The following is a 19,847-nucleotide window of genomic DNA, read 5'->3' on the forward strand; positions in this document are numbered from 1 at the left end:
CAGAGATGGTGTGTGCGGGTTCTGTGTATCAAGAGCATATCTGTTGCAATCAATCTGTCATGATAACAACTGGCTTGTAGAAGGCGGTTCAAGCCAGATATTTATTTTATCTTTGACCAAATGTACAGTAGATTGGCTGCCATAGTGGATAAATGCCACTGATAGTTGATAAAAACTGGTTGAGTATATATGATGGCCTGACTTGTACAGTAAGAAAGACACATTAATGCATAGGGTTCATTAGTTTTGGCTGTAAAGTTGTTAACAAAGCTTGATTCTTAATAGCATGCGAATTTTAAAAAAAGACAATTGAAAATACATACTAGTAAAAGAATAAAATGTTTGTTTTCTGATGTAAGCAGGCGATCATGTTTTCTAATTAAGTGTATTTTGATTAAAGTAAATTTTTACACCAGGGCCCATCTCCAGTTGTTTGTTAGAGGAATATTAACACCACACTTCCCAGAGCCGGTTAGAAGTATTGGAGTCAGTCTATCCCCACCTAAGATTCCTCATAACCCACTGGCTCCGTCTTTCCCCATCTTCCATCTTTCCTCATTCTCCAGTTTACCGGGGGGCAGAGAGGAGAAGTAACAATTTCCATCAAAAAATTGTAGTTTGATTTTTATCTTCTTGTTCACCTTTTATAAAGACAGTTCGAGGGAAAGGTGAATCATTTTTAGCAGTTAGGGAGAGGTAATTAGCCGCCTTGGGTGGAGTCTTCTTGCGCTTGAACCCTGTTGGCAAAAATGAAATCCTGCTACGGTTAAAGCAGTTAAGGGAGAAACTCACCTTAAAGATGAAAAGAAAGCCTGTTGCACAGCTCGACGCATAAGTCCTGCCAGTAGTTCTGTGTTATCATTGACGTCAAAATACATATTGCTTTGGTGATCGTCCACGTCTTTTCTAAGTGTCTGATGGCATATTCGAATTCGTAAGGCTGCACATGCCTTACGAAGAGAACCTCCCAGACTTAAGTACGTGTGTTCTGGAGACTTAAAATTAAAGCTAAGCACTTCGATATGGATACACATACACAGGACAGGGATAATAAAGCAGTTAGCTCTTGCCTAATTCCACAAGAAAGCTTCACAGCAGAGATGGAATTTCAGGAACTGTTTATCGCTAGAAATATCTATGTGGCTGGGGGTTGAGGAAAGGAAGCGTGTGGCAATGATTGTGCTCAGTGATTTACTAATAGCTGACGTTTTCTGAGTACTTACTGTGTGCCAACCAGGAGTGCTCTATGTGTATTAACTTAGTTCTCCAACAAGCTGTTGAGGCAATTGTTATTATCTCCATTTTGTGGGTGAGGAAACTGAGGCATGAGGAGAATAAATAACTTGTCTAAGGTTCTACATGTGGTAAGAGGTGGAGTATGCCTTTCAACCAGTGTACCATACTGTCTGTCTTATGTAATTTCCATCACAGCCCTGCAAAGTAACTATTTTCTTCACTTTACAAATAAAGATGTTGAAGCCCAGAGAGGTTAACTTTGTCAAGGTCATAGGTGGCCAATGGCAGAGGAAGGTTTTGAACCAAAGGTCTGACTCTCTCAAAAGTCTGTGCTTTTTGATTGCAAGAGGAGGCCTGCTGGGTAAGGCCCAGAGGCATAACTGACATAGAAAAATGTGGGAGGTCCAGCTCCTTCCTTGTAAAGACAGTTACGGTCGTAAAGAAGCCGGTGTAGGTTGTTCATAATTCGTGGTAAGGCAGTAGAGCAGTTGTGTACTGAAGCATGCAAAACTCCTTCTGGTTCAGCTCTATCTTATAGGAATCGTCTGTCTCTGTCATCATCCTGGGTTGTGCTTCATTTCCTTTGGTGTGCCTATTTTCAAGTACTAGGCTGTTCTATTCCTGTTTATAAATCTTTTAAGTGTGCAATTAAAGAAGTAATTAAATTGTCACTATAATTTATAGTATGCCTGAAGTCAGTCACCTAATTAAACTGCAAGTGAAGAGAGGTGGTAGGTTCACATGCACTTATCATTATTACTGTATTGTAGGTTCATATGCATTTATGTATTACTGTATTAATTATGCAAGGATTTTGAACCAAGTCAAAGAGAAAGCTAATGGTAACACTAGTCTTTAAAAGTTTTTCCATTTCTGCTCTTCTCAGTTTAAAAATTTGAGACCTTCACTAGTTAGTAGCATAACCCTAATATCTTTTTTGGTTAATTTTTAATGAAATTAGGATTTTTATGTCTTTCCCTCAGCATTTTCTTATAATGCTCCTTGCAGCATTAATGGGTACCATCCCACATCCTAATTGAATAAGCAATTAGAAATATAATAGAAAACAAGATTTGAATTCATGGGTTATATATAGCAGTTCAAATTCTATCTTGAATTATAAAAATGGCAGCATATGAGATACCTGGAATTATTCAGAGATTTGGTTTTCCTAGCGCAACAGTGACTGTCAAGATACTTATTTTCTTACTGGGGAATAAAAATCTACAACAAAAACACCAAAACCCAAATAAGCTATTATGAAATTCCTGCTGGAGGAAACTACTTTTGAAGAGTCTATTTCTCACTTCTAAGCTCTAACACATATATATGTGTATTTATTACTTGAGGTGAGAATTGATAACTTGCATTTGTGTTTCAGCCCCTAGGGAGGTAATTGCAGTTTGTAATGGAATTGGCTGAATTTGTTCTTTTGGGATTTGGGCCTTCAGGGAAAGGAGACTATGGAGGGACACCATCAAGTGTCATCCGTGTGAGTGACAGGTTGTGTGCAGTGAATTTTCCTCTACTTGTATTTAATTCTTTGGTGGGGGGGCGGGGTGGATCGAACTGAAGTCTGTAATTCCCGAAGAGGCAATCTTTAAAAAAGGAAAAAGCAATACAGAGCAGAATAAAGGCATTTAACTGAGGTATGTAATTGCAAATGTATATACTTAGAAGTTACTAGGTAGTCAAAAAATTATTGGATGAACAAGTGTCATATGTCAAGATTCTGGTTTCTTTGCCCTCGCTGTGCATGTAAGATATCCTCAACTTATAAACAGTTTTCTTGGATAGTATTTGTTTTTCTTTGCTAGGTCACAAAAGCTGAGATGACCTTTAACGTACTTGAAGTATTAGTGATAGTTAAGGAGTTACACACCTAGCTGTCAGTTTCCCTGGAGAAATGCCTTCTGAGTGACAAGCCGTGGTATTGGGGAACACGGCTGTTTCTGCCCTTGTGGGAGCAGCGGCTCTCCCACTCCTGATTCTGGGCTACTGCTGGAGCTCTTGGTTGAAGGGATCTGGGAAGGCGCCTGCCGACACTCCTGTAGGCTGGAGAGTGGGAGGGAGGGCAAGCGGAGGTCGGGTCTGGTTCCAGGCTGCAGGACTACGGGGAGAGGTGAAATCCTCAGTGTGGGGAGCAGAGAGGAGAGGAGGGGATCCCCCTAAGCCCTTCGGCTGGTCTGGCTGCTCCCTGGGTGGTCTTTCCAGTGGAAGAGGCGAGGTAAATGGGGCACATTTAATTTGAAAATTGCTAACACATATATATCCTTTTAATGCAATCTTTGTTTATAGCTATATAAACATTTCTCCATACTGGGACAAAAGCTATGTAAAATAATAAGGGTGGCATTTAAATAAAGTCCCTTATAAATGTGTTTTAGGGACCTGTGAACTAGAAGTATTCCTGGAATCAGTGCTCAATGGAATGGGAGCTTTTCCATAGAAAGAAATGCATCTTACTTTTGTATGATCCTAGCTCCTGTCCCAGAGTTTGATGAAGAGCGGGCCCTCAAACGTGTAATATGGAAACGCGTGGTTAGATGGAGGCAGACATGAAATCTTGTGAAAACTCTGGATATTTTTCATTTGCTTTAACCCAGCATGACGTTTACTATCAAATTTGACCTCTTTGGGGAGACACTTTGTAAACTTCTTTTATTTCCCCTTTGCTTCTGAGGACTCAGTTAAATCTCTAGAGGGATTCATCACTTGATATTTGCCATGCACCGTCTTTAGAAATATTTTGTAATGTTATAACGTATATGTCTTTTGATTCTGCAGAAGGCAATATTTTAGGTAGTTATTTTATGCGTAGTAACTATTATTAGCCATTAATATTTTAAAGAAGTTAATTCATAATTTCCAAAAAGATCTGAGGTTTTTAAAATAAAAACAGTATATATGTTAAGGTCAGGAACATTGACCAGGCTGAGAAAAGATTTGGCTTGTATTCAGGAGTTGTATTAAAGAGACCCAAACTACTATAATTCAGAGTTTATTTATAGTTCTGATATCTCTGGCTTCATATTAAATTTTGCGGTGTATTATGTATGGAGCTGTGGACAGAGAATTTATAAGAACAATATAACCAAACCTGTTTTTGCCATTTTTATATATTTCATTTGCTGCAGTGGCAAATGCATTATTTAATCCATATGTTGTTTTTTTTTCTCTAACTGTTGAAAATTGTTTGAGGAAGGAGTGACACTTGTCTTTCACAAATCTGGCATCTAGTACAATAAGTTTGTTTCATTCTTTCTTATAATTATGTTAGTCAAACACGTGTTTCAATTATTAGTGTTTCTTATCTGTTATGGAGATTTATCTAGTGGGAAGAGAGAATGAAGGGCGGCAAAGTGATGCAGGTATAAAATATTGATAACAGAGTCTTGGAGATTGTTGGGCTGATGTGTCTCCTTAACTTGATAACCCTAAAATTTCCTGAAAAAATTTTCAAGTAACATTATAAAAATCTAAGTGCTGTTTCATTGTGGTGGTCGTTGGTTTTAATCGTTACAGAAATCGATAGCTCTCAAGCTATTTCCCCCATCTTCCCGCAGCTGTCCAGAATAACCATCTGCTCTTGCATGTGGGCTGAGTTCTAACCTCCAGTAAGACTGCCGCCCCGTCTGGTCTGCTTACTTACCAGTTCTTTATTAAGAGTCCACATCGGAATGGCATCCCTTTCTAAACAGAAGTTGCATACACTGAATTTTATCTATTTATAATCTGTTAGTGTAGGGCTGACCACTTAGAACCTAAGATGACATTAAATTGTTTCAAGGGAGAGGGCTAATTTCAAGGGTATTTATTGATGACTTGGAAAGAAAGATTTTCTGTTTTTTTGAATATTAATTTTTAGCATCAGCCTGACTGAAAACTATGTATATATGTGTCTTTTAAAAATTCCTGTCATTTGTGTAGTGCTATTCTACTTTATCCAAGGACACCTGTGAGAAGCAGAATTACTTTGTTGGGCTGGTCACGTGGCTCACAGTTCATCGAATGTTCTTGCGTTAGATCCTTGGTTTCCACGGGACGTGGCATTGCATTTTTTTTTTTCATGTGTAGAGACTGTGGTTTATTCATCTCAAGCATCTGGCATATATGTTTGAGTTTGTCATTATTGGTAAATTGCTTCTTATAGATCCATCATGTGAGTATTAATACTGGGGAAGGCTATTTTGGTTGATCTGTCAATGAATAGGGAAAGTCTTTGCTGCTTAGTAGTAAAATATAATAATGACCATATTTATTCCCAAACACACAGAAGCAAAGAGGCTTTGTTATTCTAACCAGCATTTGCCTTTGTGAATGCACTTCAGCATGTGAATGTGCTGTCTGCATTGCCTTCATTTGTCGCTTGGTGTGTTCTCAATTATCTGATGTGTGCATGGACCCTCCAAGAAAATTTTTAACTTTCTTGAAAATCGATCCACTGTGAAATGGTGGTTGGCTTAACTTCTGTTTCTCTTTTATTTTTTCCATATTTAAATGAAACACTTGGGAATTAAAGAGGTTTTACCTCATTTTAAAAAGTCTATCTGTTACTTAGACAAGTTGCAAAATTTGTTAGGAATAAGGCCTATTCCCAGGGCCAGAAGCGACTGTAGTGTACGGCTTGCAGAACTTGGTAATATGAGCGTACATATAAGTAATTTTTAAAAATCTTGACACAAATAATAAGTACGATAAATTTATTTCCCTCACGCGAGGGCCTCATTTAAGTTTTTATCCCCTTGATTCTTCCTACAATCAGTGGGAATCATGTGAAGTCAACACATGTACATTTAAGTATAATTGTGGCTCAGACTTTCTATCTCTTTTATCGTTCGGAAAAATGTAGAAGATTTGAGGGGATGGAGGCCTCTGTTGAATTTCTGCCTTTCTTTTAAAAGGAGAACTTACAGGAGAAAAAAAAATGTTTATCCTTTCCTTATTGTGAAGTTTAACCCAAATAAAGATTTGATTTTGGTTAGAATCCTTCCCTTTCAGTGACTTTCAAAGGATATTACCTCAACCTCTTGCTTAGCAGGACAACAATCTATATTTTACTTTCAACTTCCTTTAAAAGAATTCTTTCTCTGGTCCTTGTTTGGATGAGTTCATGTGGATTCAGTCTTAGTGCCTTGCCTTTGAGCGGATGCTGTTAGCTTAGGAAATGCCTCAGACTTTTTTTGTAGTGTCCAAAAGTAAAAGGAAAAACGATAGAGAGAAATCTGTGTCTTACTCATTTTTATATTCCTGCAGTGTCTGCAGAGTCCCTGGCCCCCAACGTAGATGACCACAGTGATTCATTTGACAGCATCCGGCAGGCGTTTATTGGGTACCTGTTGCATGCTGGTCCTGTGCAGCAGGCAGAGTGCAGTTTCCACCTCCAGGAGCTCTGGGCTTATGGGAAGGCAGATGTAAAGTAAACTGCAGTGGAGTAGACAAGGCTTTGCACAGAGGCAGGCACAGGAAGGTCAGAGGTGAGCTGAAGGCAGATGTGAATAGCAGCGGAGGGAGAGGGCATTTGTTCTAACAAACATTAACAATCGAGTGCTGTTTTCCAGGCACTGCTCAAGGTGCAGGGGCCACAGGGGTGAAGGAAACAGTATTGCCTCTCCTGAGAAGCTTCTGTCCTGGTGTGGGAGACAGATACATAGCATCCTTCCTGGCACAGGTGCTGTGTATGTGTGCATGTGTTAATTAGGTAGGGAGAGGGTCTGGAAGGAGCAGGGACCTGATGGGGTCAGGCAGGGAGAACAGCCTTGTGGTAATGTGCGCTGCCTACATGTGTTTAGAACCCCCTAGAAAGAAAGGAATCACCATTTCCAAGTGAGGAAGTGGAGCAGCGTAGGATAAATGAGATGCTGCGTCAGATGGGGCACTGGATGCTTTATGCCATGTTAAGGCTGCCAGACTCCCTCTCTGGGGTTCAGCCAACCTGGAGGTGCCTTTGTTCTGCCCCTGGTCCTGGGCACGAATGTGGAGTGGAGGGGGAGTGTCCAAGCCCAGGCTGAGTGCCTCTTTCCAGGGGGGCGCCCCCCTTCCTCCCGAGGCCTCTGACCCGGTGCCCCAGCTCCTCCTCCCACGTGGGTCTTGGCTCAGCGGAGGCCCCGGCTTGGAAAGGACAAATCAGACTGAAAATTAAACCTGGAGCATTAATATAAAAAAATGCCCATGATTAGGTGTTTACAACACTGAATCTTCAACAATTAAAGAGAAAAGGTGTGGGTGGGGTAAAAAATAGCAATACCCACACTCTGAAGTTTTTGAGAAAAACAGGAAACTAGTCTTTTTTAACCAGTGATGCCCAGAACTGGTTATTGCAAAGAGGGTTGTTTTTCTAATGCGTTGTGGTCAGCGCAGCTGCGCCAGAAGTCGATTCTGCTCATTATGGCAGCCGCCTGTGGATTTCTTTAGCTGACAAACCTATAGGCAGGCAAGCATAATTATCAGCAGTAACCTGGTCATTATGGCCGGATGGTGCTTGGAAAACAATTTGCACCAGTCCTGGAGGCCCGTGAGAACACACAAAATAAGAGTGTTTGGCAAACACACAGCTATTTCCGGGAGTTGTGAATGACCCAGACCTAGGAGCCATAAAATAGCTGATTCTTGAAGGACTGTTTGAATTCTCTCTTTATTTGGATTTTTTTTTTTTAAGTTGACAGACAACATTTGGTGGCAAGTGATGTAATAGTTCTTGTAATTTGCTCTTGAACTCAAGCTCCACATTCTAACAACTTTTTGGACCTCTTTACTTTTTGCTTGTATTTCCTGGTTGCTGGCAACTCAATAATGATTCAGAAAGTAAAATCGAGGCCACAAGGTGTCTCTTGTTCTCAGAATCTCACAAAGGCACCATCACTGCCGCATTTGTGAACAACAGAGGAACAAGGATCCCAGAAGGATTGTTTGGGCAATTATTGTTGAGATTTGCGTTGTCTTGAACAATGTCAAATGCTTTCGAACCAAATTGAAATGGAGTAATTCCCTTTAGCTGCACTGTATCCGTCTACAGAAGACCAGGTTAGTAGAAACTAGTCACTGAGGTTTCCCCTCAGCTTCCTGTGTGGGTTCAGGGTAATTGGGGAGCCCCTCTTAACCAGAGCTCTCCCTCGCAGGCCGTTTCTTTGTGCACGTGGAGATGGCATCTTTTTGAGGATAAAAAGAGGCATTAGACTTTGGAAGTTGAGTAATATAACCTAGATTTCATTGCTTATTGCATTTGATGGTTGCCAAGCCAAGCATTTGGTCTGTGCATTGAAGGTTTTACGCTTGTCCGTTTGTATCAGACTTTACAGTTGTCTCTTTAATAAGTAAATCACTCTCGCTTCTCTCTTGTGAAGCTGCTTTGCAGGCCTTGATCCAGGCAGCGTGCCTCAGCTTAGCAATGCCTCCGTCCAACAGACAGCTCAGGCTGCTCCGAAAAAGGCAGTCGTTCTGTCATTGATTTCTGTAGCACGTTGGTTGTGTTCGAGTTATTTGCAGCGAGAAGGAAGTCACCTCCTTGCATCTGCCTTTTCATTTCACCACAAAAGAACTGTAAATTGAGTCTTCAGTCTCTCCGTGGCCGTAGCACAAGTCCAAGGGGATTCTTTTCCCTCCTTTCTGTGGGGGTGGCTTGGGGAGAATCCTGGATGTTAAAGAGGAGCGGCGGGTGGAACTGGGAGCACTGAAGATCTATTTTTAACTCCTTGCTGTCCGTCTGACTCGTAGTGAAATGAGATGAGGGTACCTGCTGTTGCCCCTCACCAGCGTGTGGCAGAAAGTAATGAGACAGCGCTTGTCAAGTACTCTCAAGTGCAGATGACAGATGTTTTAAAAAGTACCAGCTCTTACTGAAAAAAAAAACCAACTCAGCAAACAAACAGGTTTTATCAGAAAGCCTCACATTTCAAACATATATTAAAATCCTGGTGTTTCAGCTGGGAAAACATATCCCCAGGAAGTTGCGATAATGTTGAAATGGCAGAAAAATGGATATATATTACTTTCACTTCTTCTTATGTATCCCCTCACTATGGTGTATTTTTAATACGTTTTCCTGTTCAGATTTTTAGAATCTTGAGGACTAGAAATACCACATTTTACTTTTTATACTTGGTGGAGCCTGAGTATATCTTTGACGTTATTGCTCTTCCACGCTAAGCTATGAACAGAAGCACACTGTAGAATCTCAGGGGGGAAACTCAGGAAAACAGCATCCATTCTTGTGGTGGAGAAATGCAGGAAAACCATCCCAGCACTTCCAGCCTTCGGTCACGCTGAACAGTTCCCGGGCACTGATTGGGCCTCCGCCAAATGGTTCTAACCACATGAAGCGTTCGGTACAGTATCGGCTCCTCACATTCATACTGTGTTGCCCTCCCATTTTGTTTTTGTTGACAATTTTTATTACGAAGACGTGGCTAAAAACGCACTGTACTCTTCTTTGTCCTTTCTAATGAGAAGATGGTGCTCGGGAGGTGATGGCTATCTGTGCAGGAGGCTGTGGCCGACGAGGCCAGCGTGTAACCGCCAGTCCTTTCCCTGCCACACACACGTGGAGATCGTTCCTTGATTTCTGACAGTCATCATTTCTAATACAGCCTGGAGCTCAACGGAGACTCGCTCTGTCAAGCTTGGGGCCATGTTTTGCATTTGTTGAAAAAGGTTTCTCTTGTGGGCCTGTTCACTGCCTGGGTGGGTAGTCTGCTGTGGTCACAGACACCCCACGATTGGAGCCATCATCACAGATGGTTTCCCAAGGTTGCTTTTCCCTACTTTCTTTGGAGTAGCCCCCTTTTCACTACCATCTGGGGAGAAAACAATCATGGCGGGGAGAATTGACAAGAAGGGTGGAGATGACTAAGCCAAACTTTCTCTTTTTAGTTGAAGAAAGAGAGAGTCAGAAAGAGGTTATGTTCCTTGCCTGGGTCATGGAACTACTGTATTTGTGTCTTGATAGTGGCCCTGCTTTCATTCTTTTTCACACATTCAGCCTAGTAAGGCTTTTCCTGGGGAGGTTGTTGCTATGATGCTGGAGAGCTGTGAGCGTTTCGGGACTAGCTGATGCTCCTGGGTTGTCATTGGATGCTTGGGGAGGAACACAGCTGCTGTTGGTGGAGATGCTTAAGAAGCAGGATCGTGGCAAGGTTTACGTTCTCCCGGGAGCTGGCACAGCACCTGCTCTAGAAAACGGCAGTTTGATCCGGGTGATCCCAAGCTCACGCCTTGCCCTCTCTGCCGGCCTCTCAAAGTTTGGTTCTCTTGATTTTACTTCTTCAGTTAAAAAACAGACGTCACACGTCGTAATTCTGAAGAACAATGTTGCTTGTTTGTAGAATTTCTCTTGGTTGGGTGTGATCTTCATGATGGAGTTTGATTGATATGGTGGTCTGCAGGGTTTGTGTTATCATCGCTTAAACACATTAAGAGCACAGTCACGTGTGACGAAAAGTTACCACGGCACAGTTACAAAGTTAGAGGGTTTCTCAACTTTGGGGCTATTAACATTTTGGGATGGATTATTCTTTGTTGTGGGGGCTGTCTTGTGCATTGTAGCATCTTTACCAGCATCCCTGGTCTCTACCCACTAGATGAAAATAGCACCCCCTCCCTGGTCGTGACAACCAGAAATAACCCCAGACATTGCCCAGTGTCCCTTGGGGGAACAAAATCACCCTTGTTGTGAACTTCTGTAGGTTAGCAGTAAATCTGAGGGGCACTGCACATCTCCAGCCTGAAGCAGATTTTCGTAAATAACGTAAAGCTTCACTCTAAGAAGCTAGAGTAAGAAAGTAAGGATGGGAGGGTTAAGTTACTAAATAATAAGTATTCCTAGTCAGTGACGAAGTGGATGACAACCTAAACCCGGGGATTTCCCCTGCTGGCGTGTGGCAGGAATTCCCTGTCTCTTCTTCTTGCTCTCAGCTTTAGGACACTCCCTTTTCATAACTGCCCTCAATTCTGATTCACTTACTTTCTGTGTCCTCTCTTCTCTTCCACTCTTCTGCCGCCGTTGCTACTGGAGGTGGCGGAAGAGTCTGGACCACCAGTGCAGACTCTGGACCACCACTGCCACCTTTGCAAAAGACTGGAGCCACTGAGCTTCTTCCCGCTGATGCCCCGGCCTCATCACTCTGCCCCCGGAGAATGCACCTTGCCATTCCTCATTATTTACTTCTTGGAGTTCTACCTAGACTTCTAGGGCCTATGTAGGAAAAAGTGAGGAGCAGTTTCATATCCTGCTGACTCAAGCCCTCAGTATGACGATTTTTTCTAATAGAAGCTATGCCATATAAGGTGAATAGGTCCTTTAGTACTCTTATTACATCGCCTTAGGCTAGCCTGAGATGCCAATCACTGGTTGTGACTGTGGTTCTAGAAGGACACATTCCAAATGTCAAATAGTAGGCTTCAAAGCGAATGTTTGCAACATGACATTTTAAATAGGAAGCATTGAGCGGGCTGGAAGATGAGGTGTAGTAGTTCTGCTTGCACCTGTTCCAAGTGAGTTCTTCCCTCAAACCTCAGGAGGCAGCTTAGACACCCCCTCCTTTGGGACTGTACCTTCCCATCCTACATCCCAGCCTTGGAGGGCAGACAAGCTGGACCAGCCATGGTTTGCTTCTCTGATGTGGGAAGAAGAGGCATCAGGCGGTCTCCTTGCATTCCATTTGGACATGCTCTTGTGTATGATCTGTGCCAAGTGTACTTAGTCTGCCAAAGTTTGCCAAAAGAGGGAAAGAAGAACACCTTAATCTATGGATTGAGATACCAACGGAAGCAGATCAATAAGAAACCAACTGGGATCTCAGCAGGTTCTAGAATGGGCACAAGAAAAGACAGATGTTGTACGTGTGTGCAATTAAACTAAGGGGAGTTTCAATTAATCGAAAAATAAGGACCAAAATACCTTGTTCTTTGTTTCTATATCAAATAATAAATGTTTACATCAAATTTGTCAAAGATTATTATTTTAGACTTGAAAAGTTCAATGGAAAAGATTGCTACTCCAAGACTCGAAAGGGTCTTCGCTTCTGATAATCCTATCTGTATTTTCTCCCTTCCCTTCTAAATTTGTCAAATTGCATAAATTTATGTGTTCGACTGAGTGATAAATCTGTGCAAGCTAGGATATGAGAATGGTGGCCCGAAACTTCTTTTGGGAAGTTTCTAGAACATCTATACTGAGGATTTTCAAACTGGATTCAGGGTGCCCTGGAACATTTAGCAGTTTTGAAACAGAGTATAGTTTTGGGGGATTTAAATGTGTGTGTTTTAATCACCTCTTACTATGAGGCTTCAGATCATGACAGGGGGGATGTTTAACCTCCAGATTTTAAATCGTGCACATTTAGAAGAGAGTTCCCTTTCTCAAATACTGTTACATTGCTTTCTGATTACATAGCCTGCCTTTTGTTATGGGATCACCCAGTAACACTCTATTTTCAATGTCTGTTCTTCACTAGCCCACAAGTTCCATGAAGACAAGAACCATGGCTTTGGGAGAACACAATTGTTGTATTTTGAATGAATAATTGAATAAATAAGGGGAGGAAAAGTTTATCATGAACATTTTATAAGAAAAGCATAATGCTTTTTTTGATAGAAAAATTAAATAAAGATATTTCCCAATAATGAAGTTAAAATAAAATTTAAAAGAATATCAAGTAGTGAAGTTATGTTACTTTTTTGGAAATTTGTGGCTTTTATTTAGGAACAAAGAAATATTGTATTTTCTGGAGAAGGAGGGCGTGGCATGCCCTCCAAAAAATGTAGTGGGACATGAGTGTATAATGTCCTCCAAACCCATCAATTTTAGTCTTATTTTATAGTTAATAAACACTTTTCAGTGCCAATGTAAATTAGGACAATGATCTGGGTAAAAGAAAACTCTTGAGCTGTATAAGAAAGATTTTGATTTTATTGCCAAATTTAGAGCAATGACCTTCATTCTAAGTGTGAAAGCATTCCATCATTGCTGTAGATGGACCTGGTTGACTCACCTCAAACTCTGTGGCCATGTGGTTCAGTCCTGCTAGTGTAGACAGTGGTAGTCAGGAATGGTTCAATATATTAACCTTTCTTTGGTTTGGCACTGGTGGTCCATTTGCCAGATCAAAATCATGAGTGGAACTGAAAATTGAGCTGCAGTAGCTGCGGGGTACTTGTATTTCTTCAACCCAAGAATCTTCCTATCTTGCCACTATGTATATATTTTCAAGAGCATTGGTTTAGAGTCAGACTCACTGGATTAGAAAACCATTTTCAACGCTGGCTGTGAGGCCATGAATAAGTTCCGTAAACTCTTGGGGCATCAAGTCCTCTGTAAGGGAGGTAATAATAGCACCTGCCTCGTAAAAGATTTCATGAGAAAATACATACAAATCACTTAGCACATTGCTGGAGCACAAAGACGCAGTAAATGCTGATGATTTTTATCGTTCTATGTGATGATTGTTTCAGACTCCATTACTATTTCTAGAGCTTTCATCTTCTTAATGTTTTCAGTAGGCCCGAACTTTTAAGCTTCCTTTTTATGAAAATCAGAGTAATCTAAACAGTCTTGGCTGCCATAAGACTATCTGCTACATCTTCTAAAAAAATTGGATAATGCTTGGCGTCTACATATGAAAGAGCCTCAGTCCTAAGTCCTGCCAGACTGAGGGCAGGTGGACCCCACTCATGGTCTGGAGCCAAATCCCATTACCAGACCTGATTTATTTCAGGCCTGATAAAAATGCTTCCTCTTGACATTCTCCTCCGCCTCATCTCTTATTTAAAACATAAAGACAAAGGGAGCTGGAAAACTTGTAAAAGAAGTATGAAGGAGCTTCTGTTATTTTTCTATTTCTCTGGAACCCATTTTATGTCATTTTCAAAGTTCTAAAGAAGCACTTTTTTCCTGATTTTTCATTAGATGAATAAAACGGGATTTTCAATTATAATCATACAACACAAACCATCACACTGTAAAACCAACATTTTTCACTTGGTATAATTTCTTGTTTACTCCTTTCAATTCAAACGTTTCCTTGTCGCGTCCTGACTTTGAGGCGAGAGCAGTGTGGGGCGCGACCCCAACCTGAGCAGCGTGAGCAGCACGGGGCTCGTCCTTCGCTGCTGAGGCTGTGAGAGGTCGGGGAGTCCTTAGGGGTCTCTTCACAAAGTCTCCTGGTGCACTCGCTGGCCACTCAGGAATTGCCTCCTGTTGAGATGGCTGAATACAACTGATAAAAGTTTCTGAAACAGGGGACTTTTGTGGCTCCTCCTTGTCATGAGCAATTTCTTTCATCATACACAATGTAAATTTGGTTTTGATATTTCCCAAAGGAATTGTTCTCATTGCATTGATTTAAAGTCTGTTTTAAAATAAGGGATTTATGTGGATGAACTTGTAAAGTTTTGTTCAGTTTGAAAATTCTCTGATCAGAGTTTACTTTTGCCTTTTAGTAGGTTTACTTTTACGATTTCTCCAGTTTTGTGTGATTTCTTACTGATTCCTTTTGGCTCCCCAAATGAATAAGTCAATATTAGTGGTTAGTTAATTGCTGAGAATTTGAAATTTTACTTTAACACAGTCAAGTCATAATTATGTCTCTCCACTGTGGCCAAAATTTAATCCAGTAAAATCTTGTTAGGACATTTCTTTTTTTCAGGACCATAGTTATTAAAAGTCTCTCAACTTGGAAAATTAAACATGCTCAAATGTCTTCCATTTTGAAAGTAAACAAACTAAAACCAATAATCCTCATGGTTTTTCTAGCTCCTACATTACCTATCTTGACTGCATCATGGTTTGATCCCCTGCTTTAGAAAAGAATATCATAACCTCTTAATCTTGAAATTCGGTGAAATCTTTTAGGTCTTTTACTTAATTTGACCTATTGTTGATTTGCGTTTGACTCTGTTTATTATTTCATTTTTTCTCCACTTGGCTCTGTGACATTGTGACCTGGTCCCCACCTCTGTTCTCAGCCCCTTCCACGCTTCCACACACAGTCTTTGTGGCTTTCCCCAATGTGCAGCCCTGGGGCTCGTTACCCTCTGTAGCTTCCCACACTGTTTACACAGGCCGGTCCTTTCAAGTGTCATCCTAGAAGCTGATGATGCTGGAGGTCTTCCCAGCTGGATTTTTAGCTCACTTCTTTCTTCAGGTTCTATATCTATATGTCTAACTGTCTGCTTGGACATTTCTGCCTGAATGTTTGTAAGGCACCTCAAACCTAGTTTGTTCTAAAACCAAATGTACTTTACTTCCTCTCAAACTTGGTTTTCTCTCTGTCTGCCTGAGAAGCTGCTGCTGATTACGCCAGATCCATTTCAGGTGTCTCCACTCTTAGCCCTCCCTTGATACCTCCCCTTGGTGTCTTGCGGGGCCCACTGTCACTTGTACCACAGCACTTCACATTCTACCTGCAGGCCAGGTATTCGTGGTGGTTAGAAAACACGTTTGTGTGCCTTCTGATGCCACACAGTTCCTGGGGTGTGATGGATGCTTGATAAATTATTGTTGAATATGTGAACAGATGACAGAAATAGTAAATCAGAGATATTGAGATAGGACACAAAACTTTTATTTCCCTAGGCCGAAAAGTTTGTAAGTGGTTAAGTATTAAAGAGCCTTGTTTTATAGTTTTGTAAGACATGAAACCATCAGCCTTGGTGATTAGATGTGGCCCCTGAGGCTTCAGAAAGGAGGGGAAGCCTCTCTTTCCTTCCTGGACCTGGTCGACCCGGTGTTTCACTTGGCTAGAACGGAGGCTCCTTCATGGAATGGTGGTAAGCAGGTGCAGTTTTTGAAGTGACTTTACCAGCTATTTCAAAAAGCACCTGAATGAGCAGAGCAGAGCTCAACTATCTAGTTGGGAAAATATTTAGGTGCAATTGTTTCCTAGATACACTTTCTCCCCATTTATTCTTCATTCCTAAATAGGGCTGTTGTGGGTTGGGATACGGGGATGATATATACGCTTCTGTCTACTTAGGCAGAGAGCAGTGAAAAATCATGATTTCGTTAACAGAGGTGATAACCCTTGCTTTCCCCTCCCTCTCCCCGCTTCCTGCCCATACTCGCAGATAAGATTGTATATCTGGGTGTGCTAGACATACCCATTAAAATTATCTCTGAATCCACTAATATTAATTTCATCCTTTGGTGCCAGTAACTTCATTACCTTGCATTGAATTAACATTAGAAAAAGTTTATTATTGGCGTCCTTGTGTTGTTAGGGTTAGCTTCTAACTAAATGGAGCAGGTATCTAGTTACCATGGATTAATCCATGGTAATTTTAAAAATTAGAAGTCTTAGCAGTGAAGACTTCTCTGTGACTGTCCTGTATTTAAGATTAAGTTCTCTGTGTTATGATGCTGGACCACCGCAGAATTATGTTATGTAACTGTTTCCCTTTTGGCGTTTGTGAAGACAAGAAACATGTTTCCGGAGGTCATCCCACATTGAGCAAAAATTTTAAATACACGAATAAAAATTCCATCTTGTTTTTTAATGCCAGCAATCCTCACATAGATTTGTAGTTTTGATGTATTTCGTAGTCTTATACTGGTTCGGGAGTCTTTTATGAGGAACAACAAACAAAACATCCTGTTTTTATAACATCCAGCACAAATCCCAGTGGAATTATTACAGAAATAGCTAAGGTTCTTCCTATATCAGTTAACAGTTTTTTTATTTCTGTTATTGAAGGTTTCTCTTCAACGTCTTAGAAGTGTGACTAAAACAAAATTGATCCGTGTCCTCAGACACTGAAGTCCTGCTAAGTGTTAATTGTCCAGGCTTTTATAAAGAGGTTGAAGATAACAGAAGAAAGTGTGGGGCTGACCCACTCCCATTGCAAGAGTGACCATTTTAAATTGCAAGTATTTGTAAAATTCTTCTTGGTCTTTTTTTTTTTCTTAGTTCTTTCATAGTTTCATCTTTTTGAAACTTCTCAGGAATATTTTAAGTGTTTGCTGATGATAAAATAAATGAAAATTGAATAGAAAAGATATTTTTAAAGGGTTGTAATATTGCTTTAGGACTGGTGAAAGAGCCAGAACGATGATTCAGAAGCTGAAAATAGCTCTACGTTTTATGCAATCAAGGAAAACTCTGTACCTTGGCCTTCCCCACACGGACTGGCAAGGCGTTGGATGTATCCCACCCATTGCGTGCCACCGTGGATGACACGTTGGTCTGTGACACGCCGCTGCCTGAATGGGCGTGTGCTGCTGGAAGGACACCCCTGACGTACAGGGTGGACTAAAGCTGAGTGCCCTCAACTCGTATTCCTTTCCTCTGAAAGGAGACTCACCAGGCCCTCTCTGTTCTGGTGAGTATGTATGCAACATGGCTCCTGCTCATGGCACCCTGTCACTTCAGTGGCCTGAGGGTGCCGTATTTCTCCTGACACTTGCTTCCCGAAAGGCTTCAGGACGCTCACCACATTCATCCTGGTCCCTAGGAATCGCATTTCAAGACCATGGAAGGGAGAGTGATTGATGCATTTTTCCTTTACTCTCTTACAGACGTTTTTTTTCTTAGTTTGTTTTCTTTACTTTTTTTTTTTTGCAAAAAGCTGTAAAATAAAGTGAGGAGGAGAAGATGATTCCCAAACTAACTCCATTTCTGTTGAGCAAGTGGGTAAACTTTTCCGGGTAGGACCTTCTAAGTCCTAGAGCTGAGTCATCTTTGCGACTGAGGGTTCCATGGCTCATCTCAAGTTCTCCTTACCCAGAAAGAGACTGCATGCTGTGTCCTGTCCAATACACGAAGCTGTCAGGGTCTAAGTAACGTGCAGTGCTTCTGTAATTAAACAGAATTGATGGGAAGTATCTGGGAGGATATCAGCAATAGAACAGTGATGTTTGCATTTACATGATCCTAATTACCCCTTAGCCGTAATGCCCTGTTAAGATGAACAGGAGAGTGTCACCTCGCACTTTCCCGTATTGTTTCAGACAGTGGCTGTGAGCTGAAAATGACCAGAGTCCGTTAGCTCACATTGTGCTGTCTGCTTTTGCAGACAGAAGGCTTGGGAATGTATATTCTTTTCTTTTCTTTTTCTTTTTCCTTTTTTTTTTTTCTGCAAAGGAAATTAAATCACAGCCTGGCATGAGAGGGTAAGATCTCTGAGCAGACCTCCCCAGTGCTTGGAATTCAGACTCCACCACGTCCCAGTTTGCCATTGTCCTAAGGCAACACACTCCCCTGCTGCTCTTTGCGTCTTTGGCCGCTCGCCAGCCTCCCGGGGCCTCCGGCTTTGATGTGCGGAGCAGGCTGTCCTGGGGCCAGGCTGTAGTTGCCCTGGCCTGCGCAGTGCTCACCCAGAGTGCCAGGAGGGATGTCCTGTCCCGCAGTATACATTTCTACAGCCCAAGTCATCGTCAGAGGTTTCTAACGCTCCCATGGCAAAGGGAGCCTGCCTTTGTGTCGGCCCCAAGTGGCTGCCCCCAGCCACTCAGCTTTGCCTTGCTGGCTTTTGGTGCCTGTCCTCGGGGCAGGGCCTCCCAGCCGGGGGAAGACACCGGCTCTGCCAGGTCGGCTGTCAGTCTGAAGGGCCTCCTTGGCAGGGCTCAGGGGAACCGACCCGGCGAGTTCAACAGCTTCCTCTGGGGACACAGCGCTGACGTTCACTTGATCTAGCCTGGCAGCCTGGTTAGTGACGACCATAATTCTGGCTCCGGAAATCTTTCTTAACTGAACTGATGTCTGCCGTGGTTCCAGGCTTGTAGTTAGAAGTCTGTGCTGTTGCAAATCTAACTCTCAGAACTTCTAGTCATATTGATGGGTAATTCTAAAAGCAGGTGGACGAGTAAGCACAGAGGATTGTAATGACAGATGCTGAGGAAGGAAAAACGAGACTCTGCCTTATAGCTGACCGAAAGCCCAGACTCAAACAAACCAGAGGGGGAGAGAGAGAGAAAGAAAGAGAGAATTACCCACTGATGATATGCCTTCAGAAGGGCCAATTTGATTCAAATAGAAATCGCCTCAGAAAGCTGAAAGCAGATCATACCTTGCTGGAGTTCAAGTGACACGGCCCCGTGCGCTGTGTCTGAATAGGATCAGTAGTGGCACAGCTCGGGGAGGAGCAGTTTCTTGCTTCTGTTCTGGTAAAACCCATTCCCCAAATACATCTTTCACCAACCATTATTTGTCTCTTTGTATTAAGTTTTTATAATGTCCCAGGTTTTTTTTTGTTTGTTTGGCTTGTTTTCATAAAGTAATTCTTTCACTAATGAGAACACTTTTCATTTTGGGCAGCCTGGTATGAAGAAGGTTGTTTTTGCAGTTGTTGGGGAGTGCAGCCCGCATGATCCCGTGACCTAGTTAGGGGAGGACACCTGAAAGGTTCAGAGTAGAAAGGGGAAGAGACTTGCAGAAGACGAGCCTCTCGGGGTCTTTTTGGGGCAAGCCTGTTTGCATTCTCTTGAGTGCCTGGCAGCCATTCATGGGTAACAGTTTAGCACCCTCATATTAAGATCTTTTTCTTGTCATTCATGAGTCTTTGCACGTGAGTGTGTATTAGATTGGGGGGGTAGGTAACTCTCTTGGCGCATCCTGAATACCACAGCCTTATTTAGCACAGCTCTAGAGATGCAAGTGGCTTGGATCTTCAAGTGTAGATGC

At 41.9% G+C, this 19,847-nt stretch overlaps 1 protein-coding gene across 32 annotated transcripts in view; it reads left to right on the forward strand.

Moving 5' to 3' along the window:
* The window catches only part of HIVEP2 (HIVEP zinc finger 2), a 183,887-nt gene that overhangs the window by 76,714 nt on the left and 87,326 nt on the right, over positions 1–19,847 (forward strand). Inside the window, exon 1 of one of the 32 annotated variants that reach the window (XM_023633115.2) lies at positions 16,923–17,547. The exons of the other annotated variants lie outside the window; for them this stretch is intronic. The gene's annotated coding sequence lies outside the window, so the exon portion shown is untranslated. Of the gene's footprint in view, positions 1–16,922; positions 17,548–19,847 lie in introns of those variants that run through there. 32 annotated transcript variants of the gene reach the window in all.

Source organism: Equus caballus, chromosome 31 (genome assembly GCF_041296265.1).
Source record: "Equus caballus isolate H_3958 breed thoroughbred chromosome 31, TB-T2T, whole genome shotgun sequence".
NCBI classification, from domain to species: Eukaryota; Metazoa; Chordata; class Mammalia; order Perissodactyla; family Equidae; genus Equus; species Equus caballus.